Genomic DNA, 11,941 nt, shown 5'->3' on the forward strand with positions numbered 1-11,941 from the left:
GCCCTCTTCTCTGTTACTTACAAGTAAACAATATTTCTAGAAAATTTGAAATTGTCGATGTTTAGTTCAGATTTTATTCGAAAATTGTTGATTTGTAACGTGAAGCAGAGGGATTTTGTAGTCAAAATAAAGCAAATAATACAGATTTATCATAAAACGCTGGAAAACGCAATTTCCTCAACAATAATGAAAACAAAAAGTACGTGAAAAATAAAAATGGATAAACGCTGAAACTACATCTACATGGTTGCTCTGCAATTCATACTTAAGTGCGGTTCTAACAGCTCTAACTATTTGCACAAATATAAAATAAATGAATAAAATAAAGTAAACTAGAGACAAGTCGTCACTCCTAGTTTCTCTCTTACACATTCATTTATGTTTCCATCTCTACAATGCTACCAATACTACCAGTAATCCTACCATTTAACATGTCATTTACGTAGTGTACCGAAAGTACCGCACCGTAGTTTTGGTAGAGCGCAACTCCAGTCATTCGTAAATAAGTAATAAATACATCCCTGCAACCAAGAGTGACTAATTCTACATCGAATATTGCTGGATGCTATATCATCCCTGCCACGTGTAGGAAAACGTTTTAAGAGAGCGATACTAAAACTGGACATGAGATGCTAGTAAGGATCGAACACGAGCCAAAGGCAGAGAAATCTCGTGCGCTGTGATGTACTCTATGAAAACAACTGACACTAATTGTATCTGGTGGGTCGTTTGAATTTGCGCCGCAACGGCCTGATTGGCCAACTTCAGTGCTAATTAACTCACAAATTGCGCAACATATCGAATTTCTCTAAACAATTATTTCTCGGCTCAACCTAACTTGCAACTTCCTTACAAGGTTTTCAGACTTTTTGTGGCCACCGTGCATGTAAATGCAATATACTATATGAAACACGATCACAAATGTTTACATGTTCTGAATGTCATTTTTCTTCAACTTTCTGCGTTGTATTACAACAGGCTTAACTAATTTAATGTTCATTGCTATAAATAAGTACCACATTTTAAGACTACCGCCTCTGTAATGCACATTCATTAATCCATGATACTGCCTTGTCAAAATCTGTGCCATAGCAGCTCATCGGCACAAACCGTGTACACCCATGGGCTGCCAGAGATGGACGACAAACTATAAAATATTCACCCTGGTGTAAACCCCCAAGTTTACTTAGCTTACGGTCGAATTCACCAACATCTATTAAAATTAAGCACATTTAACTAAGTTTTCCTTTTCTTTTGCTGCTCAACCGGAGAACTACTATCGAAAAAGATGTTAATGTTATAATGTTAGTTGACGTTTTTGGATTTTGCTGTTAGTTGCTGACCCCGCATGGTCTAGGGTGTCTTGCCACGATTCGCTCGACTCCCCCCTTCTGAGGTTTGACTCCCTCCCCCCCCCCCTCGGCATTGGTGTGTGTGTGTGTTGTTCTTAGTGTAAGTTAGTTTAAGTTAGAGTAAGTAGTGTGTAAGCCTGGGGACCGATGACCCAAACAGTTTAGTCCCATAGAACTTATCACAAATTTCCAATTTGTTAGTTGCTAGAGGTGCTATTACAAAATATTTCTCAGAACCGAGGGAAGAACTTCTGTCTCTGTGCTGTTAATTTTTTGAACACAACCTACGACCAGCTTAGAGACAGAAGTGATGACACTTTCTGCAGGACCTGGCCATCATTTTGCAGGACAATGCTCAAGCACGTAGAGTGCAAGCTGTTACTGATTTGTTTGACTGATGGGGCTACTAAGTGTTATTACCTATTGCACTCCCCTGACTTAAGCCCTCGTAAGTTCAACTCGATTTCTAAACTGAAGGAAACACCTCACGGCGTTCGCTTCAGAACTGCTACAAATTCGTCGGGCAATAGACCGCACTGTTTGAACTGTCAACACAACTGGCACTGCTAAGAGTATCCTACGACTTCCACATCGCTTGAAACGAGTTATACACAATGCTGGTGACTACTTTGAAGGTCATTGAAACTTTGAAACACGTATCTATTTTGTACGAGCTATAAATAAATAGTTGCCACTATTAAAGTTCCAACCCTCGTACCTGCCAGATCAAACATGATGGAAAGCTCTCAGAACCATTCATTTTAAATTCCGGAGTAAGGCATGGTTGTTTGCTTTCACCACTGCTGTTTTTACTGACATTAGATGATGTCAACAAGAAGGTAACCCGAGAGAAAACGAGAGGTTTACAGTGGACCCTATATGATCGCCTGGAGAACCTGGACTTTGCGGACGACATCTGCCTTCTGTCCCACACTTTCAAGGATAAGAGTGAGAAGCTTAAGGAATTGTAAACAGAAGCTCAGAGAGTGAGATTAAAAATAAACACGGCTAAGACTAAAGAGTTTAGGATAAACAGTAAGAACAAGAATGCACTAGACGTGAAAGAAGAGGAGATTGAGCATGTGAAGAGCTTTTTTTATCTGGGAAGAATTGTTTCCAAAAATGGAGGGACGACAGAACACGTCGAAAACGCGATCAAAAAGGCAAAAGGAGTCTTTGCTCAGCTGCGACCAGTTTGGACATCTCGTGAAATATTGTCTAAGATAAAGCGTAAAATATTGGACTCAACTGTAAAATCTGTTCTCTTGTAGGGGTGTGAGACGGGGAAGGTGACAGCACAAATTAAAACAAGACTACAAACCTTCATCAATAAATGTTTGAGGACTATACTGGGAGTACGCTGTCCAAATGTTATCTGAAACCAAGAACTATGGCAACGCACCAAACAAAGGAAAGCCGAGATAACCGTAAAAGAAAGGCAATGGAAATGGATTGGACACACCCTGAGAAGAGGCCCGCAACATATTCCAGAGCAGGCTTTAGAATGGAACCCACAAGGAGCAAGGAGGAGAGGCAGACCGAGGTCGACCTGGCGCAGGACTGATGAAGCCGACGTGGCAGCCGTTGACCACCCCTGGAGTAACATCAAGAAGATGGCAAGGAACAGGATCAGATGGAGAGCTCTAATATGTATCCTATGCTCCACATCGGAGTAAAAGGCATTAAATCAAGTAAAGGAAATTATGATTAACCATCCTTTTTCTCTTTCTTTTCATTCAATCCTTCGCATGAGGCGTAGAACCAATATTGATCGCAAAATTTTAGTTTCATGTGCTGTTCGCCAATTCTGAATGCAATCAGTGGGACGGTAATCATTTTATATGGCTAGAAAGGCGTTTTGGAACCACATTTTGATGAAATAGCTACAATTTCTGGACTGATTATCAGACTATAGATCAATATTCTTGGTTAATATGCTAACTTCTACTCAGCCTCTTCTGTATTGAAAATGTAAGAGGCTTGTAATGGTGATCAGTCCATCACGTGGGACTTTCAGTTTGACGGATTTCCCACGACTGGCACGAGATTTCATCTTTTCTCAAGTATCTAGAATTGTACGCACTAGCACGCCCCGCTTTGACGCGCAGTACTTATTCGGACATGAAGAAGCTTGCACAGCTTTGCTTGCACACACACACACACACACACACACACACACACACACACACCTGCACTGAAGATCTGCACCCAACCAGTCTTCGGACTGAGGACCACAACTCACAACAACAAAAACACCTTCTGAATCCTACCAAGGACTCGTCGAATCCATGCCATGTAGAATCACTGTTTGTTTTGCGTTGCAGAAGTGGGGCAACACATTGTTAAGCATGTTGTTATTATGTTTTGGCTCATCTATGTAGGTTGAGTAAATGCTTTGTTTCCAAGGGCTGTTAGTATTGATTCTGTTGACGCTCAGTCCAAAACCTTTCTAAAATTAAAATAAAAGATTGCACATGAAGCTGCAGTCCAAATTAATTGCCTCGTTATACAGGGTGATTCTCATTAACTTTTAAAACAGCCCAACACGACGTAGATGACACTGAGACAAGTAATTTAATATGAAACACATAGGGACGCAAATGTCGGGAAATACCAGAAAAGTGGATGACAAATGTTGAACATGTGACGCCACCAGATGACGTACAGCGGTTGGGCTGATCGGTCCTATCCTCGCTGGTAGGGGCAGTGCTGCAAATCACTCCGCCAGGGTACTCGTTTGTCGAACACCTGTTGTAAATGTAGGAGCTACCAAATTCTTGTCCACGCTGTAACCAAGCAAAAGCCGTTCATGTTTTGTGTTTCCTTTTTTCTCTTTTTTTACTGACTTTATTTAGTAAAGAAACGTAGGTCACTTACTGGTAGCGACGCAATTCGGAAACTTATTTACTTGTGACGCAAAACGCTAGCTTTCTGTTTACTGTACTATGAAATAAACCAGCGGGGTCCGCGAGACCGGTAAATGAAATAGTAAATATTTCCTCAATGTAAATACATAACTGTCTAACACAAGGCATAAAAAAGCTTCCTGCCACGTCCAAGATTCGAACCCTGAGCCACACGCGCTGCAGCAGTGCACGTAGGCCCGGAGCCACACCGATGTGAATATGCGACTTGGGTTGGGATGATCAGATGGAACAGATCAATAAGCTCAAGCGCTGCACGTACGGCAAGGTGTGTCATCTGGTGACGTTACGAGTTTCAACATTCGCCATCCACATTTCGTGTGTTTTCCCTACATTTGCGGTTTCCACGTGTCTTATATTAAATTGCTTGTCTCAGCATCATAAATTGCTTGTCTCAGCATCATCTACGTCAAGTCAGCGGTTTTTAAACGTTTAGAAGAGACACCAAGCATAAATTCACTTACCGGTACTACTCACACATGCAAATAGCATCTGCTTGTAAAGGCAGCTTGTTCCTCTGCTTAAAAGAAATCCAGTATTTTTCATTGCAAATCCTTGTTCTTCTGAGAGAGTTTACGACTTGGCCTCGTTATTCTCTCTCTGTCTCTCTCTCTCTCCCTCTCTCTCTCTCTCTCTCCCTATCTATCTCTCCCTCTCCCCACCCCCTCCCCCAAATCGTCTCATTCATCACGATGCCACGCATGCAATACTATGTTTTCTTGCTGGATATCGGAGTATTCATTCACTCTTATTGTTTCCAAAGCCAGCGGCCTTGCCGCAGTGGTAACACCGGTTCCCGTCAGATCACCGAAGTTAAGCGCTGTAGGGCTGGGCTAGCACTTGGATGGGTGACCATAAGGTCTACCGAGCGCTGTTGGCAAGGGGGTCGCACTGAGCTCTTTGTGAGGCAAACTTAGGAGCTACTTGACTGTGAAGTAGCGGCTCCGGTCTCATAAACTGACATGCAGTCGGGAGACCGGTGTGCTGACCAGATGCCCCTCCATATCTGCATCCAGTGACGCTTGTGGGCTGAGGATGACACGGCGGCTGGTCAGTACCGTAGAGCCGTCGAAGGCCTGTTTGGACGGAGTTATTCTTTCCATATGCTTGGACCTGTTTTTACTCGACATGTGAGTCGAGTTCTCGATTCTGACTCATCGATATCATATTGCAATAGCTAAGGGTTAGATTCTCAGGATATAGCGCACTGGTGAAGAACACGTCGCATATGAAATACACATCCTGAACGATGTGTTCTTTGTAACATACAGTACTGCGGAGAAAGGGTCCTCTCAATAATGGGTCCTTTTGTCCGGTATGTACAATACATACACGTTTTTGAAAAGAATTAAATTTATTAGAGGGAAAGTACAACTTCACGCCAATTTAACGTTTTATTGTATTAATTTTCTGTTAAATTTATGCGCATGAATCACAGCTGACAAATTAGGACACTGTGCGTGTGAATATTCGGTCATGCATAAAAAATCTAATTTTAATATCAAAATTACAGCCGTCACACGGGAAACTGCATAAAATTTTCCTCGCAGAAGCTTTTTGATGTGTTCAGTATAAATAAACAGTTCCACTGATTGTTATTTCTTACTAATGAGATTACACTCATTTGTAAATCGAGAGTATAGTTCATTTCTCACTAATCAAGAAGTATTTCATACAAAATTTTACTTTAAATTTTATTCTCTCGGCTTGTACTGGTGCCAATAATATAAACGTCTACGCACATTCTAGTTGACTGTACGTTGACGGTATTACGCCTATCGTTCACCAAAGTTTTTCTGACGACGTAACTACCGCATTTCAATAAATATCAGCTGGAAACTCCTATTGTGAATGAACACAATAAATAAGTCAGGTATCAAATGCTTTAGTAAAAAAATACCGTCGCTAAGAGATTTCAGGCATTCTACATTCATTTACTTCTATTTGCAGTGCCCGGCATTGCCCGAGATGTTTAGTATCTGCGACAAAAAGTGATCGTCCCTGTGCCTTGTTGATACTCATAGCGAATGCAAGATGTGTGGGAAAATGAAACCTCTTTAAGTAGAAGGGCATATTTGAATCATTGGATGTCAATGGAATGCTACGAATGAATGCGTCATCACCTGTGGCATTCATAAAAATCAGGTTCTAGGATTCCGTTTCTGACTTTTGCAAATATACTTCAATTTCAGAGCAAAAGTTTAAAAACAACAGTAACGTCATAGATTATATTTTAATTCTTTCGCACATTGGAAATTAAAGTAATAGATCTGTAATGCACAACGTACCTCGACCTAACTGTAAAACACATACTTTTATCATTTCAATAGATTTAATTTTCTGCAATAAATATTTTGACTCAAAATATACGTGTACATGTTTAGTGGATAAATATTTCACATATTAATTAATATGTTGTATAATGTGAATACATAATTGCAGTCAGCAGGGGCGATAAACCCCTAATTACTTAAAAAGACATACCGATTTAGCAGTTTCTACAGTGAAAGCTGCGAAACTTTCATTTCACGAAGACATAATGAAAGTATATTTACAGCCAGTAAACGTATAATTTTACCAAGCTCGAATAAAAAGGAACTTTAAAATAAAACTCTTATCGTGAAGCCTGATGGTACACAACCTTCTCCATTTGTTCGTCTGGAGTGCAAGAAAAAAAACTATCCGGCGTGCCATTCAACCGAATACATCTAAGAATAGGTGTCTCCAAACATGTAGCTTTTTGTAAAACGGCAATAAAGTTGGTAGGTTTTGGCTAAAACACCCTTGCTGTTAAATCGTGGCGATCAGTATATGCCTGACCTACCACAAGCTCGACTATAATATCTGACCATTTAGGGTTATACGTAAAGGTTACAAAAAGATCCAGTCGGCCACGGTTGCGGACATACTCGTAGGACATTGTTTCTTGAGCATATTCGTCCTTGTGCCTCAGACTGCCAACGAAGGCAGCTGGTAGGATGTCATCCTTTCTATATTGGCGACATTGCGGTCATTGGCTACAGCTTCCCGTAAGTGAATATAGTCATCAACATGCAGTTTTCACTGAGTTACCCTTACAGAGGGTAAAAGCAGTAGAGGAAGAAAGAGACTGGGATACATCGAGCAAATAACTGAGGACGCAGGCTGCAAGTGCTACTCTGAGATGAAAAGATTGGCGCAGCAGAGGAATTCTTGGCGAGCTGTATAAGACCAGTCAGAAGACTGATGACCCGAAAAAGACCTTATATAAAGATTTCTGGTAACAACCTTTCCCATTTATATACACTACTGGCCATTAAGATTGCTACACCACGAATATGACGTGCTACAGACGCGAAATTTAACCGACAGGAAGAAGATGCTGTGATATAGAAATGATTAGCTTTTCAGAGCATTCACACAAGGTTCGCGCCGGTGGCGACACCTACAACGTGCTGACATGAGAAAAGTTTCCAACCGATTTCTCATACACAAACAGCAGTTGACCGGCGTTGCCTGGTGAAACGTTGTTGTGATGCTTGTGTAAGGAAGAGAAATGCGTACCATCACGTTTCCGTCTTTGATATAGCTCGGATTGCGGTTTATCGTATCGCGACATTGCTGCTCGCGTTGCTCAAGATCCAATGACTGTTAGCAGAATATGGAATCTGTGGTTTCAGGAGGGTAATATCACTAGCAGTCGAGATGACAGGCATCTTATCTGCATGGATGTAACGGATCGTGTAACCACGTCTCGAGCCCTGAGTCAACAGATGGGGACGTTTGCAAGACAACAACCATCTGCACGAACAGTTCGACGACGTTTGCAGCAGCATGGACTATCAGCTCGGAGACCATGCTGCGGTTACCCTTGACGCGGCATCACAGACAGGAGCGCCTGCGATGGTGTACTCAACGACTAATCCGGGTGCACGAGTGGCAAAACGTCATCTTTTCGGATGAATCCAGGTTCTGTTTACAGCATCATGATGGTCACATTCGTGTTTGGCGACAACGCGGTGAACGCACATTGGAAGCGTGTATTCGTCATCGCCATACTGGCGTATCACCCGGCGTGATGGTATGGGGTGCCATTGGTTACACGTCTCGGTTACCTCTTGTTCGCATTGACGGCACTTTGAACAGTGGACGTTACATTTCAGATGTGTTACGGTCCGTGGCTATACCCTTCATTCATTCCCTGCGAAACCCTACATTTCAGCAGGATAATGCACGACCGTATGTTGCAGGTCCTGTACGGGCCTTTCTGGATACAGAAAATGTTCGTCTGCTGCCCTGGCCAGCACATTCTCCAGATCTCTCACCAACTGAAAACGTCTGGTCAATGGTGGCCGAGCAACTGCCTCGTCACAATACGCCAGTCACTACTCTCGATGAACTTTGGTATCGTGTTGAAGCTGCATGGGCGGCTGTACCTGTACACGCCATCCAAGCTCTGTTTGACTCAATGCCCAGGCGTATCAAGGCCGTTATTACGGCCAGAGGTGGTTGTTCTGGGTATTGATTTCTGAGGATCTATGCACCCAAACTGCGTGAAAATGTAATCACTTGTCAATTCTAGTATAATATATTTGTCCAATGAATACCCGTTTATCATCTGCATTTCTTCTTGGTGTAGGAATTTTAATGGCCAGTAGTGTATTACGTACGGATATATGTTTCAAGTCAAATTACGAAATCTTATGTACACAGTGATCTTCCTCTTTTCTTGAAGATAAAGTGAGCAAAATTTTATCAAACTCGCAGGTGAGCTTCTGTAAAGTTTGGAAGGTAGGAGACGAGATACTGGCAGAAGTAAAGCTGTGAGGACCGGGCGTGAGTCGTGCTTCGGTAGCTCAGATGGTAGGGCACTTGTCCGCGAAAGGCAAAGGTCACGAATTCGAGTCTAGGTCGGGCACACAGTTTTAATCTGCCTGGAAGATTCAAGATCCGAATAAAGCTGTAGGTTTTTATGAATTACAAACAAACAAACAAACACTTTTCTTTACATGAGCAATCACTTTGGCGTAAATTATAATGTCGTAAACGATTCATCATACGGATGACCGCAACTGAATTACGGGAAGAGGTTAGAGGTAGTGTGTATCCGCTAACCGTCGGGAACAGATTACTGTTAGATATCTCGCGATCTCGAGCCGCCATTTGTCGTCTGTCGCTGACACCATCCCACACATACAGAGACGTGCATGCTGTAGGCACAGAGTCAACTTGGAAATTGAGTGGTATGCTATGATTTTCAGAGACCACCTTATTTGTCACCCATAGTGTATGTCGAGCATGCAATGAAAGTAGTAAGTATGTCTTCACACCGGCCTCCAGCCGGCCAATGGTCATCATCCCGAGCTGAGTCAGCATATGTTTCAGATGAGGCAACATATTCCTCAAGATGACATTCGTAGTCTGTTTGCTTCCATTCCATAACGAATACAAGACTGTGTTCGTGGCCATGTAGATCACGACTCGTACTGATGTTTATGATGGGCATCAGTTCTAAAAGAATGAAACTTTAATGACTTATTACAAGTTGTATGAAAAATTTTGATAACTGCCAGACTTGTGCTTCCTGATGTATCATGAAATCCATACAGCGTCAGTAGTGGTTGCTGGAGGACGATGCTGAACATGAAACCAGCCTACCATATCCCAAACTTGTTGAACGTTTGACGTGTCACTCGAACGTGCAGGCCAGAATACCTGTGACATTCGCCGTTCTTTGAAAGTAACTTGTACCGTCTTGGCCACATGTGAACATTCATTGCCATGCTGAAATACGGCATGATGAGTTGCCTGAAGAAGGAACAGTTCCTTGGGAACTTGCCGTACTTGATGTAGCGGTTGCTGTTCAGATTTGTCTCAATGAGTAAGACTCTAGATCACATGTAATGGGCAGTGCCCCCACAAGAAATCGTATTTAGCGTTTGTCCTCTATGCCGTTTAAAAGTTACAGTGTCCATAACAGTATCTAACACAATCTATGTCGTTCTTGCGCCAAAGGTTTAGGCAGGACATCGGAAAGCACTGTATGTTGGCACTCATCATATCAGGGATGGCCGCACCGCGACTTTAGAGTCTGGAGGGTCCTGATCCGTTTTGTTCAATTACCGTCTTTCTTTTACATCATCTCTACATATCTTTAGAATGATATTTTAAGATTAAATTCCCATCTCATTTTTTCTGCGGGAAACATTCAAGATATTTTTGAGTTACCAATCCTCTGACTCGTTTCATATGTCACGCCACGCAGTCCTCTACTGCGGTACCTTCTTCGTCTGTGAGCATCACACTGCACCCTATGTCCTCACTTATTTGTTGGATGTATTGAAAGCTCAATATTCCCCTACAGCTTTAGCCTCTCTAAGCTCCCTGTAGTACCACTGAGGTTGTCACAGAGTGATGTACTTCGGGCAAGTGATAGACTGTTTACTGCTAGGACAGTGAATCTTTGACATGTTGTATAGTATGTTCTGTGACTATGAAATAAAGTGTTGTTAGATTGCTAATCGCTGCTCTACTGTGATTCGATGATGGGAAAGAATGGTGGGCACTATAAGGCGTTGCCTACGGAAGGTTCTGGGACTCGCAAAGCTCACTGAGGAACAACTGAACACCACCTTCATCAGTATTGAAGCCGCGGTGAACTCCAAGCCCATCACACCAGGAGATGATTCTGATGCACTCACACCTGCCCATTTTCTGACGGGAGAAAAACTCACGACTATTCCGACGGGACCAGAGCCTTCAGCGAACACGAATTTAACAAAGGAATTCCGACTGAGACTGCAACTCTGAGACAGTTTTTAGAACCGTTGGATTAAAGAATACCTATTGGAGCTCCGGAAGTTAAACGCCCATTGGGACGAGTCATCACCTTTTGCCCTGGCGACATCGTGCTGATCCAAGAGGACCTTCGTCCGTGACATATGTGGAAGAAGGCCAGGATAGAAAACGTACTTCCAGGAAGAGACGGCAGGGTAAGGACGATACTACTCCGGACACCAGAAGGTCACACCATTAGTCGTTCTGTGCAGCTGGCCGTACCTTTGGAGGTCGACCAGGGTGGGGAGCATGTCACAGAGTGATGTACTTCTGACAAGTGAGAGACTGTTTGTTTACTCTTAGGACAGTGTATCTTTCACATGTTGTATTGTATGTTCTGTGACTATGAAATAAAGTGTTGTTAGACTTATAATCTCTGCTCTACTGTGATTCACGACAGGGGTTATTCATTGATGTAAGACATCTCCTATCAACCTGTTCCTTCCATATGTTCCTTCCTTCGCCGATTCTGTGGAGAACCCCCTCCCCCCCCCCCCCCCAATTCCTTACCTTGTCAGTCCACCTAATTTTCTGCAGCACCATTGTAGCACCAAACACTCAAATTCTCTTCTGTTTCGGTTTCCCCACTGTTCATGATACATTACTATACAATGCTGTGCTTTCTCAGAAAAGTCTTTCTTAAATTAAAGCCTTGGCCAAGAATGCCCTTTTAGCCTTTCCTAGTCTGCTATTTACGTTCTCCTTGCTTCGTCCAGCATGGGTAATTTTGCTTCCAAGATACCAGAATTCCTTAACTTCGTAAAATTCATAATCATTCCATCCAACAGATTGTGTAATTCTTCTTCGTATCTATTAAGGATAGCAATTTAAACAGCGAATCTTGTCATT

The 11,941-nt window shown here is 42.5% G+C and overlaps 1 pseudogene; it reads left to right on the plus strand.

Moving 5' to 3' along the window:
- Positions 1-5,038: 5,038 nt before the first annotated feature.
- On the plus strand, positions 5,039-5,156 carry LOC126191918 (5S ribosomal RNA; annotated as a pseudogene).
- The last annotated feature ends 6,785 nt before the right edge of the window (positions 5,157-11,941 follow it).

This window comes from Schistocerca nitens, chromosome 6 (assembly GCF_023898315.1).
Source record: "Schistocerca nitens isolate TAMUIC-IGC-003100 chromosome 6, iqSchNite1.1, whole genome shotgun sequence".
NCBI lineage: Eukaryota > Metazoa > Arthropoda > Insecta > Orthoptera > Acrididae > Schistocerca > Schistocerca nitens.